This window comes from Meleagris gallopavo, chromosome 4 (genome assembly GCF_905368555.1).
Source record: "Meleagris gallopavo chromosome 4, MGAL_WU_HG_1.1, whole genome shotgun sequence".
Classification (NCBI taxonomy): domain Eukaryota; kingdom Metazoa; phylum Chordata; class Aves; order Galliformes; family Phasianidae; genus Meleagris; species Meleagris gallopavo.
In genome coordinates this window covers 66,809,227-66,834,833 of record NC_139407.1, presented here as the reverse complement: position 1 = coordinate 66,834,833, position 25,607 = coordinate 66,809,227, and positions in this window count along the sequence as shown.

The following is a 25,607-nucleotide window of genomic DNA, read 5'->3' as shown; positions in this document are numbered from 1 at the left end:
AAAATAATGTCTTTTGGAAGATATCTTTCATCTGCCTGGATATGGCTTCCAAGAGTTTTTATTCAAGAATGATTTTCTCCTTTACAAATGTCTAGCTTTCTTGGCTGACATATAGTGAATCAATAAAACATTTTGTCAAATTTAAAATTGAAATTTCCTAAGACTGAGGTTTGCAACTGCAAACTTTTGGAGACTTTCTTCACTGGATAGTGAAGGCCTGAGAGAATTTATCTAGTTAATCCTGACTGATTATGCAAAGACTCTGAAGTCCATGTAACTTCCACCTATTCAAAGCAGCACACAAATTACTATTGCACAACCATCATATCAGTGTATATGTATATATATATATACACATATACATACATACATACATATGTATGTATGTGTATATATATATATATATACACATATATACACATACAACTTACTGAAGTAGCACAATTTCATTGTGGGTGATGCATTTTCAGAGTCCATGTTCAATTTTTCAGGTATTAGGTAGAATTTAAACAGAAGATTAACAGTTTTATTGTTCGTTTGTTTTTTTCCTATATCCACATGTGCCTATCTTTTATAGACACAGAGCATGGGTGCATGTTCTGCGATCTCTTCTCTCCAGTGATCTTCCATAGGGAGCTCTGAATATTATCTCAGAGTAAGCTTTTGGGAAAATGAGGCTAGGCTTCAGTGTGCTTATTTTTACAGATTTAATTGGTGATCCTGTGTTTTTGTACAGTGTTTCAGAATTCCACAGAAAATTAGTTGTTCACAGTTTTATGGATGGGCCACTAACTGAGGTTTAAAAAGCCAAAATTTACATTCTGCCAGAGATTCATTGTGTGACAACTGAAAATACAATTAATTTCTGACCTTGAGAGGAATAAAACCTGTACATCACTCTTGGTTGAGTTATTTCTTTTTAAAATAGATGAATGGAATTGTGTTTGTTCAAAATTTAACACCGTGGATTTCAAATCCTCACGTCCTTAAAGCATCATCATGGTGCTACCAATGAACTGCATGTTCAAGTTCACTCTAGCATTGTGTCACAAGCTGTCGCATCTGTATCTCTTTTTGAGACCAACTTGGAAATATCCAAAGTAGTTTTACTTTGTCACTTTTCTCGGAATTAAATCCCAATTCAATCCCAGAATATTAAACAGCTGACTTCTACAAATCAACATAAATTTCCTCTATAGTTCACTCTGATAGTTTTGCACTTAGAGGGAGCATGTGTGAAGATCTAGAGAGCAAACATCTCTAACAACAGGCTTGAATAATGGCATGATGAAAACAAAAATATTTCAGAGTGATTATATATCAGAAGGAAATGCATATAGAAGAAGCACATCTGACTGCTGGCAACATGCAACTTATGTCACCCACCCAGTGTACTAAGAAGTTGTCACAGTGCTTGTCCTGTCTTGCATTAACTTTTTCTCAGCCTCAGGTCAGGACTGGCATTTGAAATAGTTGCAAAACCTTTGTCCTTTTACTTTCCTCAGCAGCTGAATCAGATGTACAGCCACTAACCAGATTAGAGAAATATATATCCTGTTTAAAACATCAATAATCTCTGAAGACAGCAGTATTTCATAGACTTTGTCACATGAATCCTAAGTCTTTGCAGATTTGTTACACTTTCAGTTGCTGGTGTTCTAATTAATAATCCTTTCTTCTATACCCCTTCCTATCCCCCCCCCAAAAAAAATTAAAAAAAAATCCATTCACTATAAGTGGGCTAAGTGCTATTTATCTAAAAGCCTCTGGCAGCTAAAGGCTAGATTAATCTTCCAGCTCAAATCAAATCATGTCAAATCAAATCAGTTTCCTTGTATAATCTGATTTCTGAGGGAAAGTCAGCTTCTTTCCCTTTATGTGACCTATGATAACAATGTGAAGAGGGAAACTTGGCGTCTCTGTGTGATGCAGATCCTGAAATGGTCGAAATCATGACAGATTCTTCTTTTTCCTAAAACAATTTCAGTCAGCTGAAGATAAAGCTGACCTCTTTAATGCATTTCGTAAAACATAAATTTGGAAAGGAAGAAGCCAAAAAATTATCTTCCTATTTTATTGTTTTTTCTTATGGTAAGGTTTGTAGCTGGCCTGCATGATTTTAAGAATGGCAAAGTCTTATGTCTCTAAATCTATAATCTTGTATTTAGTTTCTATACTGTTTTATAGCTTTCATTTCATAAACTTTATGCATAAGAGAACCCATGCAAATCTTCATTTTTAAATGGAAAATCAGTAAGAGGCCTGTGGAAATTACAATAAATAAATTTGCCTATAGATATATACTGACTTTATGGCATGATTAAATTATATAAATCACCTTTCTATCTTTCATGCTTTTGAATCAGTCTTCAGTCACTTTGGTTTAAATTTCCATTTCCAGAATAATGGTTTTTAGCAGTGACAGTTGCCAATGATATTTTTGTGCTTAAGCAGGTTAATTCATTTTTCCTAAGCAAGTCACCAAGTACAAGCCTTCCAGTGATAATTTACATTCTGATTCTAGTGTGGTTTCTGTGGTATAAAAATGTGTTAATAATAATTCTGTTATTCTGAACACAGAGTTGCTGATCCAATCTATACTCTGTTCTTCAGTATTACTGACCTTGAGCCAGTGATATTAGAATGTCATTAGAGTAAATTACAGTCACAGAAAAGAGTGTGTGACAAAACATCAATTTAATAAAAATGAGAGAACCACAGAACATTTTGCTTAGGTAGTTATTCATATAGTATATTAGTTTTCCTTCCTTTTCCTTTCCTCATTTCTCTTTTTTCTTTTTTCTCATTTTTCTCATTTTTCTTCTCTTTTTCTAATTTAGCTTTTTTATTATTATTATTATTATTTTTTATTATTCTTAAGGATGTTTTTAATTCTAAATCAGTAACAAACTACCCCTAAGTTGCTTCACTCTCAGCATTAATTTCATGTCATATGTTATAGCCTTTCTGGCAGGAAGCTAAATTGGCTATTTCATTCTAAGTGAACTTTTTTTTTTTTTTTTTTTTTAATGTATTCACTACCTTTGACAAGGAGTGATAGTCCAGTCAGTAGATTACTGTCTGTATGCTTTGTCAAATTCACTGTTTTGCAGCATGACTTCTGTGAGCAGAACAGCTTAATCATAAAAGCAAGTTATTTAGGGTTGAATCTATAAAGGAAATTAAAGTGTCAAGTCTGACTCCAGCATTCAAGGCATAATACCAAAAATGAAATATCCAGTCCTCCTTATGACATTCCCCTCCTATGTTTCCTAAACTGATTATCTGTAGACAATATAACCTGTGATGCAGAGGTTCTCCGGGAGACTAGGATGTACTTTGAAGTACCTACAAGTTATTATTCTTTATAAAACTAATATTTGCATCTGACATATGCCCAATCCCTGTCAGAATCATAAACTGAGATTTTTTTTATCCCTCTGTCATTAGTTCCAGGAGTGATGGGAATGAAATTTCACTCATGATGTGAATTTACTGATTTTTTTACTGCCAAAGGTTTTCAATGTCCTAACACACACCACCGTCAGGTTTCTTTTTATCATCAGTAAGCTATTCCTGTGTGTTGGGAAGTAGATAAGTTTGAATTTCCCTTTATGAAATCCTTTAACTTTGTACATAATAATTGAAGTTTCTTTAAGTTATCAAGTGAATAGTACTAGTATGACTGTGTAGTCTAATGGTTGGGGTATCTAGCTTGGAAAGGAAGATGAGGGATGCACCACATTTCAGTGCATACTGAATTACTTTATCTATCTAAACTATGTTGTAAGAGTTGCTCTCTGCATGGTTTAGACAACACTTAACAACTAATAATTTTACTGGAAAGATATCTCTTGACTGAGTTATTATCTCTGTATTCTTAAGTGCCAGTCAGTGATCATGAACAAAATCTCCATTATTTTAAAAAATATCAGTTATAAAAATAGGACTTAAAATGTCAAGAACAGTGTGATTTCAGTTTTGCTGATAGATGGGCCTTTGGACAGCAGCATTAGAACATATGTGACTGCCATTCAGCATTTTCCTCTGCCCTCCAAAAATTGTTAATTTGATTTCTAAACTTGCACAATACAATTTTCAAACAAAATTACTTAATTTAAAATATGAAATCCTACATATTGAAGCATCAAATTCTTTAGATTATTCTACCATAAGACAGGTGAGCTGGCAGAGCTGGAAATCACACTAACATGTGGCACTGAAATACCACTGAACGCATCTAAACTTTTCTATTCTGGCTGACTTGTCCTCTGGGATATTTCAGCTGGAGCCACGAATCTATGAGAATAATGTCTCCACCTCAGAGAACAGTCTGTACATACTCCGTTTAGCCATTAGTTTCCCTGGAAACTTAGTAGAGACACCAGAGCAAAGTGCTTCCACTATGAAGTACTGCACAGGGGCTGAAATCCTGCTGTCTGCACAGTACTTGCCATCTGTAGGTTAGTACTAGGTTTCATTTGGAAGTTCCATCTGCTTTCCTGCTTTTGATGACTCACATCTACGCATTGCTCTGTATTTTTAACAGTAAGGTTTCCAGCTGGAGATCACCAACTGAAAAAAAAGAAATAAGAAAAAAGATAGAATACATGGCTGATATATACATTCTGATTTATAAGAGCAACCATTGCAAAGGGACTGATGAGCTACCTGGAGAGCAAAAGCAGTCACTACATTGCTCAGACATTTCTGTTCCGCCATCATTCCCAGCTTCTCTACCTTCCAACTGTACGACTGAATCTATGACTGAATCATAGAATTGTTTGAGTTGGAATCTCCATCTCTTTCTGAAGCAATTGTTAACCACTTTCCCCCTTCCTGCAAGGCTTTTAGCTTTGCATTTTATGTATCTTCTACTGCGTTACTTTATCTGATGGACTTACAACACGACTCTTAGTGTCGCCTCATAGAAAACACTTTTATAATAATTTCTGTTGTTTCTTTTCTAACCTTTCTATTGTTGATCTATCTAGCTTTAATTTTGATCTTATTTCAGTATGATCAATTATTAATATCAGGAAAATTCCTATGTAACACTGAGATAATGATGAAAAGAGTAATAAAGGTGATTCAAAATGAAGGTACCAAGAGTAATCCTGTTTCAGTTTTCACTTTTAAAAGTACCTATGGACTTACATGAGAATGTGCTCTGAATCATATAACACAAAGGCCCACAAGAAATCCTGGAACATTAGCTTAGATTTTTTTCTTACACATTTGCAAAAAAGAGAATAGTTCCCATCTATTCTCTACAGGGAAAATACCTGCACTTAATAATAATAACAATAATATTTTTTAAGAAATCAAGAAAGCCAGGTAACAGTAATTGCTTAAGCTTTTCCAGGTTTCTATTGTTCATTTTTATTTCATGTACAGATGGAAACAAGTGGATTCTCTTCCTATTAGTTATAATAATTATTCACCTCTTCAAACCTGGTAGAGCATCTGTTGAAGCAGCACATACTCGATACAGATGTGAAGTGACTAGCACGAATAGGTCTGGCTGGGACCTAGTGAGAAATGTGATCCCAAAAAAGCCCCCCAGTCTAGATAAATTAACACAATTAAGGCTCATCTAACACTCCTCAGGACCCAATGTCAAAGCAGATAAGCAGCATTCCAGCAGTGTGAATGTGTAATCAAATAGAGAGATGTGGTTATGCTTTGGACGCAATGTCAGAATCAGTATTTTGCCTTAGATGCTTAGATTTCTTATACCTCTGCCTCCAGCTCAATAATTTATCCATCACATATTTAGAAGAACACAAAATAAGCAGTGAAAAGTAGTGCATAGAAACTAGCACAGCTTTACACTGTGAATTTAAACACCAATGGGAATTTAAACACCAAAATAAAACAAACTGTATTTAAAGGCTGCTAAGAAATATAATTGTAATTCACTTAGACAGATGTTATTAACTTGATGAAATATTAATAGGATACTCCATTTGTATCTCCTGTTCTGTCCCAAAGGCTCATGAAATGTTTTCCAGAGAGTTTTTTAATGATATTATAAAATGCAGCTACTCAGATAAATATCCATCAGAAATTAATAACAAATTAATCACATAGAAGCTCAATAGGAAGAATCTGCCACCTAACATCGTGTATGGGAACTGCTGAATCACGGCCTGAACCTCTGATTGATCACATGAGGCAAGCAATGAGTCAGCTCTGGGAGCACAGGTGAAGGCAATTCACCTGTGCTGCTTAGCTCCACCTCTCCTAGACCCCATTTAAGTGCTGACTACCAGTGGGAAAGGATCTTTTTCTGAAGATTCCTTTGTTTGGAGTTTTTCCACTGAGCCCAGGATAAGGGTAAGCACTTTACCTATTCTTTTTGGTGTAAAAACCTGCTTAGCCAAACTCTCTTGCATATTTCTTAATTATAACACCTGTGTATTCATTGATTATCCACATCATAAAATGGAAAATGACAAGAACACCCAGGATGTTTCTAAACCTTTCTCATGTAATCATTAAGATCCACCAAAAATGTGTGTATTATGGTAAAAGTCCAAGATCGTATAATTATTACATCTTGTTTTCTTCTTATTATTCTTTGTATGATGCCGACTTAAACTCATAAGAAAGAATTATAGTTTCAACTAGACCTTTTGAGTCCTTCAAGGTGAGCTTTTCAATGTAGTTCTACAGGACATAAATTTAAGCATGTAATACTTTATGCTCTTGCATTTGCTTGGTAAACATCATTTCAGATCTTTCAGTAAAATATATTTCTTTATCACTTCTAAATCAAAGATGAGTCAAACAATTTTTTAGCTGAAACATTGGAGCTTAATTTTCCTTTCCTTTCATCTCTTCCACTCTAAAAGTCTTTGAAAAGTTTTGAACTACATAAAGCAAGCTCAAGAAGCAAGGAGAGAAGGGCCTGATGTTCATTTGGTTGGCTGATTGGTTGGTTGAATTTTGTGTTTTTTTTTGTTGGCCTTTATTGTTGTGGTGGTAGTTCAGTCTTGTTTTTCTAGTTGCAATAAATACTGCTTTTTAACAGCTCCAGTCTGGGGTCCTAATAGTGCCAAGTATTTTTCCTAATTTGGACTTACTAGAACAGCACAGAGAACCTTATCAAGTGTGTCAGTAAATACAATGATAAGCACTGAAGTAACCATAAAAATTGGTAAGTATTAGAGTCTGTTTGTGAAAGGCAGCTTGCTTTATACTCAGAGCATATGAAGATGCTCCATTTACAATAGGGGAGAGGTGCAAGCATTTAAAATGGATTTCAGGAGGAGCAGGATGGGAAAAAAGAGCATGCATTTCTTATTGACAAGAAGGATGATGCCAAAGAAATAATAGCAAAGAGACCTAAATTCTTTTAGGTAATTCTAAGTAGTATTCACTGAAAAAAGAGAATGAAAACTACATGCAATAGGAAAATATGCAAAAAATAAGAATATAACTAACTTCCATCAATCACCCTGCCATTGCCTTTAGCTTTAAAATATCAAGGGATGTTTTAGTCCCGACAAATTTAATAGAAAAATTCTCGCTACTTATTTTCGAAGAAGGCATTTTATGCCATGTATCAGTGCCCACCATTGCCTGTCCTTTATATAAATTAACAAATTGGATTTACAGGTGTCAAAGTTTGTTGTTGTTTTTTAAATCTATAGCTGGTTTGAAAAAAAAAAAAAAAACCTCACTGAAACCTACTCAGGGAGAGGCTTGAAGTTTCCATAAAGATTCCCTGAGATAAGCTGCAGAAAGCGTGTGTAAAAGAACAAAGCTTTAAATCAATAATTTAAATTGCTATTAATGTCATTGATGATGGATCATCATTATGTGCATCTATTTTGTTGTTTCAGGTTTCATTTTAACAAATCTGTGGGCTTTCTCCATTTTAAAGGGCATTCTGTTAGCTGTATGGTCTGAAGAAAGTAGTGTTTCTTAAATAGCTCTGCATTTTAAAAATTTAAATTCTATTTATAAAGCATTTGCAGAACACTGAACAGCAATAGATATTTAACTAAGGGTGCCTCAGCAGTCCCAGAACTGAAGACAGAGAGCTGTAAAAATTAGGAATTACAATTAAATCAGATCCAGATGTTGAATTGTCTGATGTACCCCTTTAATGAAATAGTCATTGCAAAAGTAGATGACATAACATCTTAAAATGTGGCTCTTTAGTGACCTAAGGCTTCCTGGTTATGTGCCATATGATTTTAAAGGGGGTACATATGAATAATGTATACTGTAAAACAGAGTTCTCTTTATAACAGATACCATTTACCAGAGTTATCACTTAACCGCTGAGATTTAGTGCCATAATAACAATAATCCTCCAATCCTGCAGAAAAATTAATTTTCACACTTTTATTTCATACTTTTAAGTTAAATTACCATATTTAAAATGAAACTACCTTGTTTTTAGAGGATCAGATAACTCCAGAATGAAAAAAGAAATTAATGCTACAGAGAAAGTGGGTATGTGATGTTTGACCAGGTTTTTCATGTCTTGGTGTATATGATTACTCAGTCTTTCTCTACTGGAATGGGGGGGGAGGGGAGGGGGAAGAAAAAAAAGAAAAGGAAAAAAAATTAAAAAAAAATCTAAGTAGTAAGAATTTGTATACAACATTAACAATGTTACTGCAGGAAAAAAAATTCTCTGAATCATAAAATTATACAATCATTAAGGTTGGGAAAAATCTCTAAGATTATCTAGTTCAACCATCATCTCATCACAAAAGCATGTCCCTCGGAGCCACAATGCTATAGGATTAGAAAAAAAAAAAATGTCAGGAATGAAATATTATTTTTTCTTTTCCTCCTTCCTAAGTGCATTTCTGACCACTTTCAAAAAATATCTTTTAAAACTTACACATATTATTCCATGCCTCACCATAATTTCCCCTGGCAGACTGCAGTATCCCTGTCACTGTATTCCTCAGTTAATGCAGCACTCAGGTTGGCTGGAGTGTCACGCAATTGCACTAGCTCTTAGCAGGTCAGTTTGCAATAGATTTGTGCAATAGACCACTAAGAGCTTTAATTCTGCTTTCAGTGAGATTCCTACAGAAATCTGTAAAGAAGACAGGAGTGAATACTAGGTAGTAGCACAATTCTCAAAAGTAAATAATGTTTGCAGGTCACTTAACTTTTGCAATGACTGTCTTCAGAGAGCTTTAACATAGCAACTTAGTTTTTTCAGAATGTTTGTCTTTTTTTTTTAATTTATTTAGAAATCTGAGATTTTGAACTTATGTACCCAAAACTCGTGAGTTGTTTGACAGCTTGTCTAAGATTTGAGATTTGCATAATGTCATGATCTCTCAGTACCAGAGAAGGGTTAATGTACAAGAATTCTGATATATTCTGAAATTAGAAGTTAGGTATAAATATAGAAATGAAAAATACTGGCAAATATGTAAGCAATAAGAAGCATAACACTGCATCCCAACAAAGCCTTGCATTCTGCATCTGATCAAAGTGATCTCTTCTTGGAATGAATTCAGGAAACAAATGTGGGGGGGAGAGGGGAAAAAACAAAAACCAAGCAACACCAAAAAATGAAAGTTCCAGGAGGAAAAGATACACTCTGCAATATTTAATATCTTTTTGAGACACACATTCATATATCACTTACTCTGATGTCAATTAGGTGTAAGTAATTGAAATCTGCGAGGAACAGATTTCTTCAAACAAGTCTGTGCCCCTACACTTAATATTGTGTTAGGCTGAGAATCCACACTGATTCCTGTTGAAAGCCATCTAGTGAACTGCTTGTGAACATCCAGTGAACTTGGTATCTTCTAGAACATAAACTTTAATTTGATTAAACTCATTTTGGCATCTAGGCTTGGTGAGATCAAGTCATTATTCGTATATTGAAAGGATCTGAAGGGTCAGGAAAAGAGCCCTGAAGTTAAACTTTTTGGTGTATTCCAGGTGATAGGATGAGGGAAAATAACCTCAAGTTGCTCCAGGTAAGGTTAGGTTTGGTATCAGGAAAAACTCTACAGAAAGGATTGTTAAGCACTGGAATAGGATCCTCAGGGAGGTGATTGAGTCACCATCCCTGAATGTGTTTAAAAACCATTTGGATGTGGTGCTCAGGGACATGATTTAGCTGAGGGTTGTTAGATTAGTATGGTTAGGTTGCAGTTGGACTTGATGATCTTTGAGGTCTTTTCCCATCTGAGCAATTCTATGATTCCAGAGGCTTGCAATTCAACATAAAAAGTCTGGAAACTTCCTGTAATTCAGTGGAGATTATGGGGTCAGCTTTTAAAGCAGACACACATTATGTCCTTCTGGAATTTCATGACAAATTCTGAGTACAGAGTGCTGTATTCAGTAAACAATGAGATAAACCCAGAGAAAGATCTCCCCTTCAATTCAGAAAATATAAAAATATCAAAACTTAGTATTTCATGTGTTAAGCTATTTTGATGATGTCAAGGGAAGTGAGTGTGTTCAGCTTTGCTGAGAAGAAGAAACAAGGAGAAATTCTGAGAAGAAATGAGATGTTAAATAGTTACTCATCATTGCTCGCAGGGAGGTTTGGATAGTGAATGGGACAGCTACAATTCACAGCACAGAATTTACGTCAATGGAAGTTGGTGGAAGCTGGAACAGATAAAACATGGGTAACTAACTTAAATCTATTAAACTGGGTCATAAAACAATGTTATGCTTTGAGAAATTGAGTCTGAAGCTTGTATGGCTTTGCAGGAGGTTAAGGATGCTTGGATCTCAAAACTCAAATGTTAAGTCTTGAATCTCAAGATATCTGAGAGAACTCAGCTTGCGTGCATCAAAAGTGACAATTCACTTAACGTTTAAGAATTATGGTGCTTTTTGTACCAAGGATTAGTTCTTTGCATTCCTACCTAATTCTCCCATGACTCCGTCCCCTGGGAAGTTATGGCCATGTCCAAGAGTGATGGGTTCGCTTCCCACTCTCTGTTTCTCAGATCATGTCTGCCAGTATCTCTCTTTCTTTTCATGCTTGCCACTAGCCACAGGCAAATTGATTCTTTGACTTAAATGAGAAAAATACCTCTGTTCTTAAGATATGAAAGTGAATTGGAGAGTGATTGTCTGCAGTGCTGATTCATTTGAAGTTTTTGCCTTAACAGAAGTTCTGTACTGCGTGTGAAATGCACCTGACTCCTCTTTAAACATTGTGTAAGTTTAAATAGCTTTTACTGAAAAGAGGAAAGATAAGTTTTGTTTATAAACTTGGAAACATTTACATAAGAAGCACATATAAACAAATATTTGTGTATATTGATATGAAAGAGTGCTTAAAGCTGTGATTTTAGATTTTTTTTACACTATCTAGCTGTAAAGCTATTACTAGGTAGGTCTTTACTATCAAGTGAAAAGCACACTGTCTTTATTTTTAATCTCTGAGTTTCTATCTCTGAGTTTTGTTCCATATTTGTACTTTGATCTTGGCTGCTGCTGAATGTAAATTAAATTTCAGAGCATGTCTCTCATTTTTCCATTAATACCAGGAACCTTTCTTATTGTGATATTGCTGTTGTTATCTTGTAGTGCCTAATGGAATAATAAGCAAAAACTCTAGAACGTATTTGCAAATTAATCTTTCTCAGAAGTTCAGAGAGACTTCAAAGCATTTACTTTTGTACACTTCAGTTCACTCTACTCTCAGAGCAAGAAGCTGACTTGTATTGTTGCTGCCTTTAATGCCTATTTGTGTAAACAAGTCAGTTTTGTACGCTATATTTGGTAAAAAAAAAAAAAATCATGTTGAGTAACAGTTTGTATTTACTGTAACAGAAACTCATAAGATTTTCCCAGGTAACTTGTGATAGGACAAGAAGTAATGGCTTTATATTGCACTAGGGGAGTTTCAGGTTAGATATTAGGAAGCATTTCTTCTCCCAAAGTGTGGTCAGGCATCAGCACAGGCTGTACAGGGAGATGGTAGTGTCACCATCCCTGGAGGTGTTCAAGAAGAGGGTAGATGTGGCACTAAGGGGCACAGTGGATATGGTGAGGATGGATTGGAGTAGACCTTAGAGATCTTTTCCAACCTTAACAATTATATGATTCTATGATTATGATTCTTGAAGTGAATGGCTTCAAGATGCTCTGGGGAGATTCAGGCTGGATGTTAGGAAATCCTACTTCTCTGAAAGAGTGGTCAGGCACTGGAACGGGTTGCCCAGGGAGGTGTTGGAGTCACCGGCCTTGGAGGTGTTCAAGGTATGTTTGGATGTTGTGTTTAGGGACGTGGTTTAGTGAGACCTCTACCATCAGCGGATGGTTGGACTGGGTGATCCTGTGGGTCTTCTCCAACCTTGGTGTTTCTGTGATTCTATGATTATATATGCCACGTGCTAGACATTTTCAATTTCACTCATTCATAGAGCAGAACTGAGGCCAGCTTCTCTTAAAATACACACATACCTGCTATCAGTTATTTATATATATCAGTACATCTCTTTTAATGCGCTCATGTATATACTTGAACTTGGCGCACAGCAGGGAAACTTCAGGTTGTTGCAGTTGATGCTTATAGGCTAGGTACTTGGATGTTACCAAAATGGAATTAGCAACTGTAGGTAGTAATTGAACAAATTATACTCAGTGATGTTAGTGAGGAAATCTAGAAAGTACTGATCACAATTCAAATGAAAGTCCATGTTTCAAACAATATGTTGTTTAATTAACTCCCAAATTGCTGAATATAATCATTAAGTGCTGAATCTGAAATATTTCATCAGATTTTCTTGATCTTTTAACTGTAGATATGTATTCAGCCAACAAACTTGTAATCCTTACAATCATCCTGGACTGTACTTTTCTTTGCCACTATTGCTGTGAGTGACTGTAAAAGGAGGAATATCAGAGAGTGGTGCTGGTGCCTAAACCAGCACCACAGTAGTCTAGTGCCATTCTAGATTTCCCTGAGGACACGAAATCAACTTGGGGCTGGTCATACAGCACAGAATCTGTGGGAGAACCAGGATACCTGGATTTATTCCTCCATATTCATATGCAGTAGTGTTTGCATGGAGATTGTAGCAAGGTATGCCTCAGACACATCAAGGGAATCAATCTGGAGAAAAGGAGGGAACTGGCACTGGGAGATGAAGTTGATGAAGTCCCATTCATTGGGACTACCTGCTGGGATTTAGTGCTCTAAGGGGAGTAAACAGCAATATTAGTCTGAGGAACTGCACTTGCGAACTTGCTGAGGATAAGCTGTCAAAACATAACTCACATTACTTTTTTTTTTTTATCCTCACTGAATCTCTTTTGTGTGATAAGGTGAGGGCAAATTTGCATTTTTCATTAGTTCATTTTCATGTAGCATCATGCACTTAGGAATGACTTTCAAGTACAATATTCTGTATCCAAGTAATTTCACTAAGACATAAAAAAAAAAATTGCAGGCAGCGAGCATGAGCAGTATAAATTGTGGATATGGTGTCTTTTATCTTAAGAATAATTCCACTGCACCTGTTTTAGAACTGACAGCACATGCAGGAAAGCCCTCGTGATATTAGGAACTCTGAACTTATTTTCCTCTACATGAGTCCTCTGTGCTCAAGTTTTAGAACATTTCTTTCAGATCTATTACTTATATCTATTTCTTTAAGTACAGTTAGTAGAACATAGCTGCAAGAAACCTAGAAACAGTGGCTTCTGTGTCTGTGACCACCAAGATTGTGAAGATATGGTGTTGGATACTTGTACTAATATCCTTGAAGTTTTTAGCCAAGCTTCTCAGCACAGGCCTAAGCTTGGAGTTTGTTTCACTGCTATTGAAATGAATGGTAGTCTGAATACAAAGATCTTTTATTGGCGTATAATGATTCCAACGTCAAGGACACAGCGTTAAAGATATTCTTTCATGGAGGAAGAGTGCTGGTAAATCAGTAAGTCTCAGGATCATTAATTTGGCTAAGGGATTGTTTTAAGCTCCATGTTCCTGCAGTGTAAAGAGTTCCAGTTGTGCAAGACAGACTTGAAACAGAGCTAATGTAAAACTATGGAAAAAGTGAAGAAATACATTACAAACAGGGCAACTGTTTTTCTTTACTCACCCACAACTCATTACAATTAAAAAAAAAAAAAAACATATCTGGGAAAGCATTTTAGATGGGAAATAAAATGTGTAGCCAACAATGCCTTGTATTATTACTTACAAACTTTTCCTGATAATGAGCATTTCTCTTGCCATACTACAGGATAAAAATATTTTCACATGGAATACTGTCAATGTCAAAACACTATTATCACCTAAGTATGCAATTTAATTAACATCTCAAAAAAAAAAAGTTGCCATTTTAAATACACTGCTCCTAGGTGTGTGTTTTTTTTTTTTTTTTACTTCAAAGGCTTTATAATACTTTAAATGCAACCTTCCCTCCATAATATTTATAGTGAGACAATCTACACATTAGGCTGATGTGGATTCTGTTTACTACAGTGGAGGAAAACCACTATTTTCAGAGAAAACTAGTGTTTCCAGTTCGGTTTTAAGCTGACTGCAACCGATCTCAATAGGCTATGGGTGAAGACCTAAAAGAAACCCAGGGCACTTAGACTTTAGTAATTCATAATCCTACTAAAACTAGACCATTATCTTGCACGTGTCCCCTCCCTTCCCCCTGGCTTCTAGCTTTTTTAATATTGCGTATGACTTAGAGGAAAAATGTCATGGAAATATTTAATTCTAAATCTTGCTATTTCTCAGAGGGCTTAAATCAGTAGGCTATAAAGCAAAAGCTGAAAATTGCCCTGTATACCATCAAAGGAGGAGTATAGGACTGCAAAAATCCCCTTGGGTTGTTAACTTCAATCCCTTCCTATCGTATTCAATTAACTATGTCTCTAAGACCTTGCATTCAAAGTACAGGACAAGAGAAACAAACAACAAATGGAAATCAGAAATTATTTATTTATCATAAATAAACAATGGATGTTCATCAGAGTATTCAGATGTTATATCAGTGCACTGCTGGTGTACTCACAGTCTTCACTTTGTAGTTAAAACAGCAAACTATTTCTCATTCTCCATTCAAAGGAGGAATGCACTGTTTATCTATTATATCAACACTGACATTGTTTTTCATATACTTTGAACCTATTACAATGAAATTTTATCAGTTGCAAATGCCAAGACCTGGGACAGTATGTTATGTATTCCAAAGGTTCAGACCAAATGAGGCCAACAAGATCCTGAGTATATTAGTAACAAACCTACCACCAAAAATCCCATTTGCATCGTTATAAAATCATCCTTCAAGCTGCCTCATTCAACTTTTAATAGGCAGAACAGAGCCTAGCAATTAATGTCACTACTTGTTATTTTCTCTGTAAATGATGTGGGTTGCTTTGTTTTGTTTTTGTTTGTTTCCAAAGCGTTTTTGCTTTGCAATAATCTGTTTCATTAATATCTAGACCCCTTATCATGGGAGAAAGTTGAACTAAATTCCTCCTAATGTTAAGAGATGTTGTGATCATGTCCTGCATCTTCTAAGAAAAATACACCAAGAAATTCCCATTACCACTTTGCCTAAAACTAGAGCCATGCATGTAAACAAAGCCGACAGCCTTTTTAAAAAGGCATTGGATGCTCCGATGGATCATATTCATTTTTTTTTTTTTTGTCTCAAGGGTAGTCTAATTTCTTTCTCTAAGCTGCACCTACTATCAGTGGGTACCTCCACACAGCTGCAGCCCCAACTGCTTTTCTTCTCCCTTGCCTAGCAAAATAAAAGAAACATTGTCTATCTGTGCCACAATTTTTGAATGTGATTTTGAGTTGTTTATGGCATGCATAGCTTAGCTAAGTCACCATGTATTAATATGCAGGGTGAACTGCACTCAATGAGACTGTTTGCAGTTTGAAAGTTCAAAAATACTTAGACATATCTACTCATTATTTCTTTCCTCCTTACTACTTCATTCTGTGATGAGAATCTGTGATTCTCTGGTAATATCATTATAGTAAAAACTTGATTTTCAACTTTTAGTATGAGCAGTAAGATATTAACTAAGTGTCATTTCCTCACTTTATGAGGTTTCTGCCTTGGTGATTTACCTGAGCATTATTATCATTTTAAAAGTTGCCTCTTTAAAAAATTCATTAGTCTCTGAGCTTTATCACCACAATATAGCTTTTATATTACAGAAGTACTTATACTTATAGAACCTGTTGTCTTTATCTAAGTACATTCTCACACACACAAAAATACACTTCCATCCTGGAAGAGAGGTGTAGAAAATTGACAAGGTTTGTTGCTCAGCAGGAGTGAGGGCACTCTACTTCTTTGTTGTCTCACAGCAACTACAGTCTTAATACTGCATGCTCTCTGAGCTGATGCTCCTTCTGGTTGCATTTGAATAAGCACCAGGAGATCAGCACAGATGTTTGGAATGTATGTTAAAATTGCTAAGTGAAACATTTACCCAAATGAAATGGATGATTTATTTAGGGTGACAGTTATTTCTAATACTGTGAAAATGCATTTGCATATGCTAAGAAATATATATGTATACATAGCCTGCAATTTTTATGATTATTACTATTGTATTATTTTATTCTTATATTAGTAACATGGAAGAAAAATCTGCCAGATTCTTTGCAGTAGAAAAAGCAACCGTATATAACTCCATGCGTGTTCTCTTAAGAATAAATGCAATATTCTTGTACTTTCTGTTTCTCTTTCAAAGGGAAGAAGTAGTCAAGCAGAAGTATCAACTCTTCACAGCTTACTTTCATATGCACAGCCTAATGGTAATTAGACACTCTAGATACAGAAAGTTATGTATGAAAACCTACTTAAGTTCAGAGAGACACTAATGTTATGTGCTTTCCTTTCCCCTTGCAGGGTGAGCTTCAAAGCTTGGGCTCATTCATTCCTCTCCATGGAAGCACAGTGTGCTGCAGAAGACAACTAGAAAACTGTGGCTGTGTTGGAACAGAGGTGGTATAGCACCCTCTTTGAGGACTGAGGTTGGTTGACAAGAGATGATCAACAGAGTACAGCAGGTCAAGGTGATGTTTGCCAACAGGCTGCCTAGCCTAGAGAGATGAGGTTTAGACACAAATGTGAGGTACGCTCACTGTAGTGAGAAGTAGAGGATTGAGAGAGGTTGAAGCAACAAAAACCTCAAGAACGACAGGGTATAAAGAGCCCAAAGAGTTTTCCACAAGTGTTTATACAGTAAAAAGAAGGAAAATCCAGAGCTCTACGAGTGGTTTCTGAGATCTGATACTGTTCATATAATTCAAATGTGGGATGTCTTCTGCATATGTTTGGATTAATATGAGCTCTTCAGAAACAAAACAAAAAACAGGCAAGGAAGAAAAAAAATAATGCTTATGTGGCACCAAAAAGATTGCCTTTGGGACAGATGACAGTTTGGTTGAGAATTGGTGGAGAAAACCAAAAGCCTTCTTTAAACAACATGAGGAAGGTTTTTTACATCACAGATCCTTGTTCCTGGGAGATTCTAGTGTCCCTAACTTCTGCTGCAAAGACAACAACAACAAAGGACACAAGAAGTTATGAAGATTTCTGGGAGAAGTTAGGGATAACTTAAAGTACAGTGTGTGCCAGCCAGGGAAGAGTCGTAGCTGGGTCACAAATAATTGTCTGAGAATGTGATAGCTTTGGAGCGTATCAGTCTTATAGCTTTGGTAAAAAATAAGCCTGATGAAAACAAGACAATTTGGCCCAGTGAACCTGGAGAAGATAAGGGTCATGGGATTGTTATCTAACCCATTACTGGCCTTCCAGTTCCAGTGAATATGAGTATTTCAAGAACATATGGTGGGACAATGGGATATTATGGATATAAAGTGAAACAAAAAAGGCTAAAGCTGGAGAAGAAGATTGTTTTTAAATCAAATGATCCTGCAGTGAGGGACAAGAAGTAGGAGATTATGGCATGACAGGATTAAGAAGCAGATTTTGTTTTCAGCGAAATGACTTTAATATTCCAACATTGAGTTTATTCTGCAACTGAACCCAAATATTCTTAAGGTTGTCCAAAGAGACAGTTAACAAGAGACACAGTCTTTACAGGTGTTAGATTTTAACTTTCATAATTGAGTTTCCAGGATTATCCATGACTTCAGAAGTAGACAACTACCTCTATATTGGCTTGCTTAGGATTTGTCTGCTGAGTGTGCTGAATTCCTTATTTAGATGATCTCCATATCCATAAATGGATAATTTAACTCACGGTGATTAAGATCTAGGATTTAATCAAAACCTGAGCTATGTCTATTTGATCTGATTATGTGGTGAAGACAGTTAAAACCTTAGAAAATCTGAAAATAATACAAGCAAATCAGAGGGAAAATAAAAGAAAGTGAGGATTTAATCTATTTCTGTACAGAAGTAGGAATAAGTAAGTGCTGTCTCCTGCCTGCACTGAAGTTTGAATTGTGTTCATCTAGTGGCTGGGAGAGCTGTTTTATTTTTCATTTTTAAACTTGATTGTGACAATGTTCTTCTACTTGAAAGACTGCTGTTTGTAGGATGTTCCACATGCAATGGATCAGAACTCAAATCATTTTAGAAACTGAAACTATAGCAGACAATGAGTCAACTTCCTTCCTAAAGGTCTCACAGGGCCTGCTCATTTCAGAAACTCCTTTTATCTGTCATTGCACAATTAGCAAAGCAGCTCATTATGGAATCTTTCATTGTTATAAATATAAGGAGTAAAAGGTGTTTTGTATATCTCTGCTGCAATCCAATACCTCTTATTTCATCCTATCATTACTCAGATCTCTGGCCAAGAAACACGATGATTGGGGTTTTGAAGGCTATGATGTATGGTTCAAATCCTCTCAGCATTCTCTTAAGACATACCTTTATTACTGACTTTCTGTATCAATTATCTTGACTTCTTTGATATAACTAATGCACTGAAAGCCTCTGGCTGACATTTTGTTAGTATTTTTTTTTTTTTTTTTTAATAGCAAAAAGGCCCAGGATAGTTATCTAATCTGACATCCTGTGCAGCACTGATTCTTTCACACCATTATTCTAGCATTAAGAGTACACCTAGAAGTATTTGCAAATTTAAGTGAACTATGAGTAAGCTTAGAAGATAGCTACATTAGTAAATCCCCCTGGTTTTGGACTGCATGGCCACTATGATCTGTTACACATCTAGAGAGTTGTGCATACATAAACATCTTAAAAAAAAAAAAAAACACCTTCATGATGTATGGGGAAATCACAAAGCTGGGTAGATTTTGAAGGTAAGATAGCAAGTGTGATTCACAGCTTTTGCAGGAATCTCTGGGCTATGAGTGAGGACAGTCCCAGACAGATATTGAAGTTAAGTTCATTCCCTGTTGTATGCTGATTCTAGGACATGAACTATGTATCTGCTGTCCTGTCCCAGGGCAGAAACTGAAAGATGTTACTCTATACCTTAATTACTAATATTGCAGGTTACAATTCTCAGACTACAAAAGGTAGTTCGTTTCCTGTTCTTGCCCTACTAGAGCCGCCTTTAAAGACTTTTTACCTAGCCTGCTTTAAATTTCAAGCTACAAATGAGTCTCTTCATTTGCTCCTTATTTTGCAAATGCTGGGGAATACATTGCAAGTTAAGTTACTTTTAGGCTGTTGTGCAGGCTCTAATCTGCCACTGTGAAAGTGAGGAAGAGGGGGCATGGCTAGAAACAATTAAAGCATCACTCCATAAATACATGGCAAATCAGTCGTTAAACACCTCCTCACACATGCTTCTCCCAACCTCTAAGCACAGTCAGCACCAGCTGTAACCCAATTAAACTCAACAGTTCACAGGTGTTCTGTGGAATGATTGTAACACAAAACAGTGCTCTCTTTAGACTTCCTTAACATTTTTTACTGCTATTTAAATGTCACACATGGAAAAAAAAAAAAAAAATCCTAGTGACTAAAGCCTGAAGTTCTACAAAAGGAGGAAGTGCTTCCAGACACACTTAGAGGATAATTCAAAAAAATCTGTAGAATGTTGCACTACCCCGTGACTCTTTGTTTAAGAAGATTGACTGCATAGTGTCTGCAATAGCAGAGCACAAAAGAATCATAGCATTTAGCTGAACAAGTACTTCAAGAGATTCCTTTATCAAATGCTGTTTTTTCCTTCTGATAGCCACTCTGTGCCAGACATCGAAGATGCTGGAGTCCATTTCCTGCTTCTCTACTCTTACAGCTGTTCAAGCAAATTCAGACTGGTATTATTTGGGAAGGATAGTTTTAATCATGAACTCATGCCATAGCTCCAGATCCTGGACTGCACATAGAAAGGAAGCGAGAAGATTTTGCCTGGTTGCTGGTAGTCCATTAGGTTGGCAAATGTTTGTCTCACTGCAAAGCAGTAGCTTGACTTTTTTATCTCTGTGTCAGGCCACACATTGAGACTATTACAACTGCATGCTGGTATGCCACCTTTCAAAGTTTAAAGTTGTGTTGGAGAGTGAAGGAAGGAAAATCTAGGTTTCCTTTCCAGCTCTGACAAAGCTTCCACTTGTAATCTTCAGAGGGTATTTAAATGAGGATGGGAGAAACTTTCTACCCTGTCTTAGGAACCAGGTTATTCTTTGGAAATTCACCAGTCAGTGGAAGGATAATCAGTTACCTTACAATTTATGCAGAGGATAAAGACCTAAAAATCCACAGTTGGAGATAGCATTTAACTCAATTTATATAAAAAGGTCAGTCTACATAGTCGAGATAAACTCCTTCAGCTCTAAGTTTTATGAGACGATTTAGATGTATCTGCCCTTTGTATCTGTCTCAGAACAGCAGCTAAGTCACTGACCATCATAATTCTAAAAAACATCACAGTAAAGAGAACGCATGGCTTTACTGTCAAAGTTACTTTGCTTACAACTAAAATCTACATATTTCACAATTACTGCAAGAACTCTTCTAAAAAAATACAAAATACCCAAATATCTAAGCTTTCAAATAAACTGCAAATCTATGTTATATGTGAACAAAGAGTGCTCTTTTGTCTTACATTTGTGCTGCACCTTGCACAATGACAATCCTGAATGGTACCAAAACTCATAGTAAGTACAGATAATAAGATATGGACAGAATCAATTTTTCAACCCTTGACATCCTTGTACAACAGCACTCCAAATCAGGTATATAAATCTAATATATTATCATATTGATTCTGACTCTGTAACCTTGTTTCATACTTTCCTGTCATGTGGTATAGTATTGTGCTATTTATCTTTCTTCATTATTACTAGAAAAGGAAAATTACACTTCTAAGTTTCTGAAAATATACAATTTTTAAGAATAGCACAGAATCATAGAAACTTCAGTTGAAAGGGACTCTTAAAGGTCATCTAATCCAATGCCCCTACAATGAACAGGGACAACTCCCCAAAGAGCTGGAAGTTAAGTTTTCTTAAAATTTAGCATCCTGATTTTACTCTTTGCCTGACAGTCTAACAAAACGGAGGAAGAAGTAACAAGAAAAAAAATCATGATAAATTGATGGGAGAGCTAAGTACTAACTTTTCAGTGTAGACATCAAACAAGAACCTTATTCAAGAAAAAAAGTTATTTCAGGTGCTAGTGTTCTTCTACGTAATGATCCAGAACCATTTATAAATTCAATATGAAACCTTATCAAAAAGTGATAAAATCACCTCAAGCAGAGATTCACTAGCAGGAGAGTTGATCCTTCCTTTTTACTGAATACCAGTGAGATATACATCAGGAGGACCGTGTCCAGTGCTGAGCTCCCCATTATAAGAAATATATAAATATATTGGAGAGAGTCCAGTGAGGGCTCCCAAAGACGAGGAAATGATGGTAAGTCTCACCACTCAGGAAAACCCAGGAAAACCTACCTAAAACATTTATGTAAGAGTAATCTGAATGGTTGTCTGAAGAATTTTTGACCATTACAGTATTATTTTCAGGTTTTAATAAATCTTTCATTGTTAAAACTTTTTCATTGTTTTCAGATTTCTTAGTGGTCTTTTCCAACCTTAACATGGTGATATGATATGGTGATTACACGATTTTACAGTGTATGCACTGCTTCCAACAAACACACTCTTTCTTCAATGAAGTAACTACAACTTTTATTTGGAATGAAGAACAAATCACAAAATCAAACAAAAACATCCTCACTCTTTTATACCTAACATACTCAGTTCTTTGCAAGATTACTTGATACAAGGAATGAAAGCAGCTCTGTTTAGTAGCTGAAGGCATGGCTAGCAGGCATCACTGTTTAAATAACTGTATCCTTTATTCTGGTTTTGTATTAGCTAAGGAATTACCCTTTCTTTTGCTTTCTCTAGGTTCAAAGAATTCTGAATGGTGGTGTGCAGAGATTTTTTGCAAGGTGCTCTATTTATTACAATGTGGAATGCTGTGCAGGAGAGAGTGCAGGTCTACAAACACTCCATAAACACCAGGTGTTGGATTTATAGCTTTTGTTGCAATACTTAAAATCTGATTTTCTCCAGGTGAAAATAAAGCAACAGCAAATCACATAGAGTATAAACTACCACTGATGATAGCAGTTTAACAAGTGCAAAAAGAGCATTATCATCAGAATCAGTGATGAAGGTCACTGTTATAGAGAAGTGAGGGAAAATCCTAAGAATCTGGTTGCAAAGGTGTTTCTCCTCATTTTTCAACTAAGTTTAAACCTCATTTAGCTAATGACACTTAATCCTGCCTTTGTAAGATCCTTCTCCACAGTACTTTTCATTGCTTCGTTTTGTATTCTAAACTCCTAGTCTAATTACCTCTTCTTACATAGAAACTCCTGTATGCCTGCACTTGATTCTCTCTTTTCTACATCTTTCCCATTTCTACATTATGGGTTTTTTGTTTGTTTGTTTGTTTTTGATTAGGGAGAAGTGATATTCAAGACAAGAACACTCCTAAGAAGGTACACAGTAGTTAAACAGTAACATATTGATATTTTCTTTTTTGTTTCTATTTCTTTCAGGTGAGCTACAGAACTTAAAATATTTATTCTCAGTTATCTCAAATAACTTTAAAATGTCTGAGTGCTAATAAAAATGTATCAATTGTGTAATTTACCCTGCTGTTTTTGTTTTCTTTTTTATCTTACATTTCAATTATCAACTTCTAATTTCATTTTCTATTTTATTATCCAGTATCATATCCTCCCTCTCTCACTCTTACAGATATCTTTCCTGTTGTAGTATTTTGCTGAAGGTTAAGTCAGAATAATGAGTAACTTCTGCCAGCCCACTATAACTTTTTCTAAATCACCTGTGAACACATGTAAAGGCACAGGTTTTAGCAGACATTGTTAAATATTCTGTTAGTAACTTCCATTCGTTGTGAAACGGGTAATTATTTTCTACCTTTTATTCCTACTCATTAACCATTTGTTAATCCTATGACAACTTCATTTCCTTTGAAGAGAAGCCTTTTCAAAAGCTCTTTGAAATTCCAAGTATACTATTTATACAGGAGTTTGAGGAGTATATTCTTAAGGGATGTTTTTAATAGGAGACAAATGTGACTTTCACATCTGATTTTTTTGTGGCTGTGATTATTTCTTTATGCTTTGACAATTTGCTAATATTTTATCCTGGCTTTGGTTGAGATAGAGTTAATTTTGGTCATAGTGCCTGTTATGATGCCATGTTTTCAACTTAAAAAAAATATATATTAAAAAAAAAAAACAGTGTTGATAACACACCAGTGTTAAAGTCCTTGTTGAGCAGTGCTTACATTTTCACCGTCTTTTCAGCTTTTCATACTGCCCTGCCAACAAGGAGCTGGGAGGGGACAGAATCAGGACAGTTGACCCAAAGGGTTATTCCATACCATATGACATCACAGTGATAAAACATGGGGTGTTAGCTAAGGTGGCACCTGCTGAAGGACTGGCTGGTCATTAGTCAGTGGGTAGTAAGCAGTTGCATTATCCATCACTTGTTTTGTATATATATAAAATATCACAGACTTGAAAATAGAGCTATCACAAAAAAATGAGGCAGTAACCACACAATCTCTATCCCTGAGAGAACTGCAAGACATGTGAAAGGATTTCAGCCATCTTCCAGTTGAGTGCATTGTCACCCAGATGCTCTGACACTGGGATAACGAGTTCAGTAGCCTGAAAATAGAGGGCTGAGAAAGGAAGGGGAAAAGGAGCACGAGGCTTCAGCCTCTGGAAGTGACTCTTCTCAGGTGTGAAGGAAAGGGATCCCTTCAATGTTGATGCTATATGTCACTTCAACAGGTAAATAGAGCCAATCTGAAGAAGTTAAGGCCATTCAGCTAGCTTTACATAATGCTGAATGAGAAAAGTAGTCAGGCTCTATCTCTATACTGGCTCCTGGATGGTGGCAAACGCCCTTTGAGAGGGTGGTTACAGCAACGGAACCAGAACAGCCAACAGCACAGAGGCAAACCCATCTGGGCTGTCTCACTGGGGAAAGATACTGCTGCCCAGGTAGAGAACACAGTTGTAAAGGTACAACACATAGATACCCATGTATCCAAACTGTGCCACTGAGGAACACCAAAACAACCAGCAGGTAGATCAGGCAGCTAGGATCAAGTAGATCTGGGCTGACAACATTAGGGTGAATTATTTCTGGCTCAGTGGACCCTTGACACCTCAGGCCAGCGAGGAAGAGATGCATTGCACAGATGGGCTAGGGATCAGGGGGTGGACCTGACATATTACACAAGTTAACCCTAAATGCAAAATATTCTGTGATTAAGCAAGCCAGATAAAGCCACTCTAGTATGGTGGATAATGGCTGAAATATGAATATGGAAAGGTCTGGCAGTTTGATTTAAAAAGGGAAGCTACCGGCCCATATGGGAATGATTCCTATGAAACTTCATGAATATTGCAATGTTTGAGGAATAAAATTTCATTAATATTCTATGCAATATAATGAAATAGTTCATGTCATATTTTAAGCTATTTTCATAGGGACCATTTTTGTGATCTTAATCTTATATTTTATTAAACTTAGAGTTGGAATATTTTCTTTAATCTTTATGTAATATTTCATCAAAGCTTAAGAATATATTTCCTGAGTACTTCATCAGCTATTTCATAGTTATTTTTATGCTTTTTTTTTTTTTTTTTTTGCTCTAAGGAACTCCACTATTATGCTTGGAATTATATTATGCTTGTCTGTATAACACACTTCATTTGAAGCATTCATAAAAATACAGTTGATCACATTTCAGCATAATCACTATTTATTTTTAAGTGAATATGTGCAAATATGTAAAGCTAATTACTTTCTATTTCTAGTTCTATCTTTAGCTCTAATTTATCTTTCCATTAAAAACAGAAGTTTTAAACTATACAGCAGCTAATCTAACAACAGAATTTCAGAGACATCTATTTTCATTTGTGCAGTTCTAGCCCTTCAGCAGTTTATCTTCTAGCAAATTGTTGAAATACAGTAAAAGGTCACAACTTAAACTTGAAGACTTTTTAGTATGGTTTTTAAACTTGTCTATCTGCTTACGTTGCGGGTTTGGGCTCTGTGCAGGAATGAAGCTTAGAGAGCCAAGGACAGACTTCTGGAAAACTGAGTGTTCCTGTTGGCTGAGTTCTCATCAGTTCTGCTG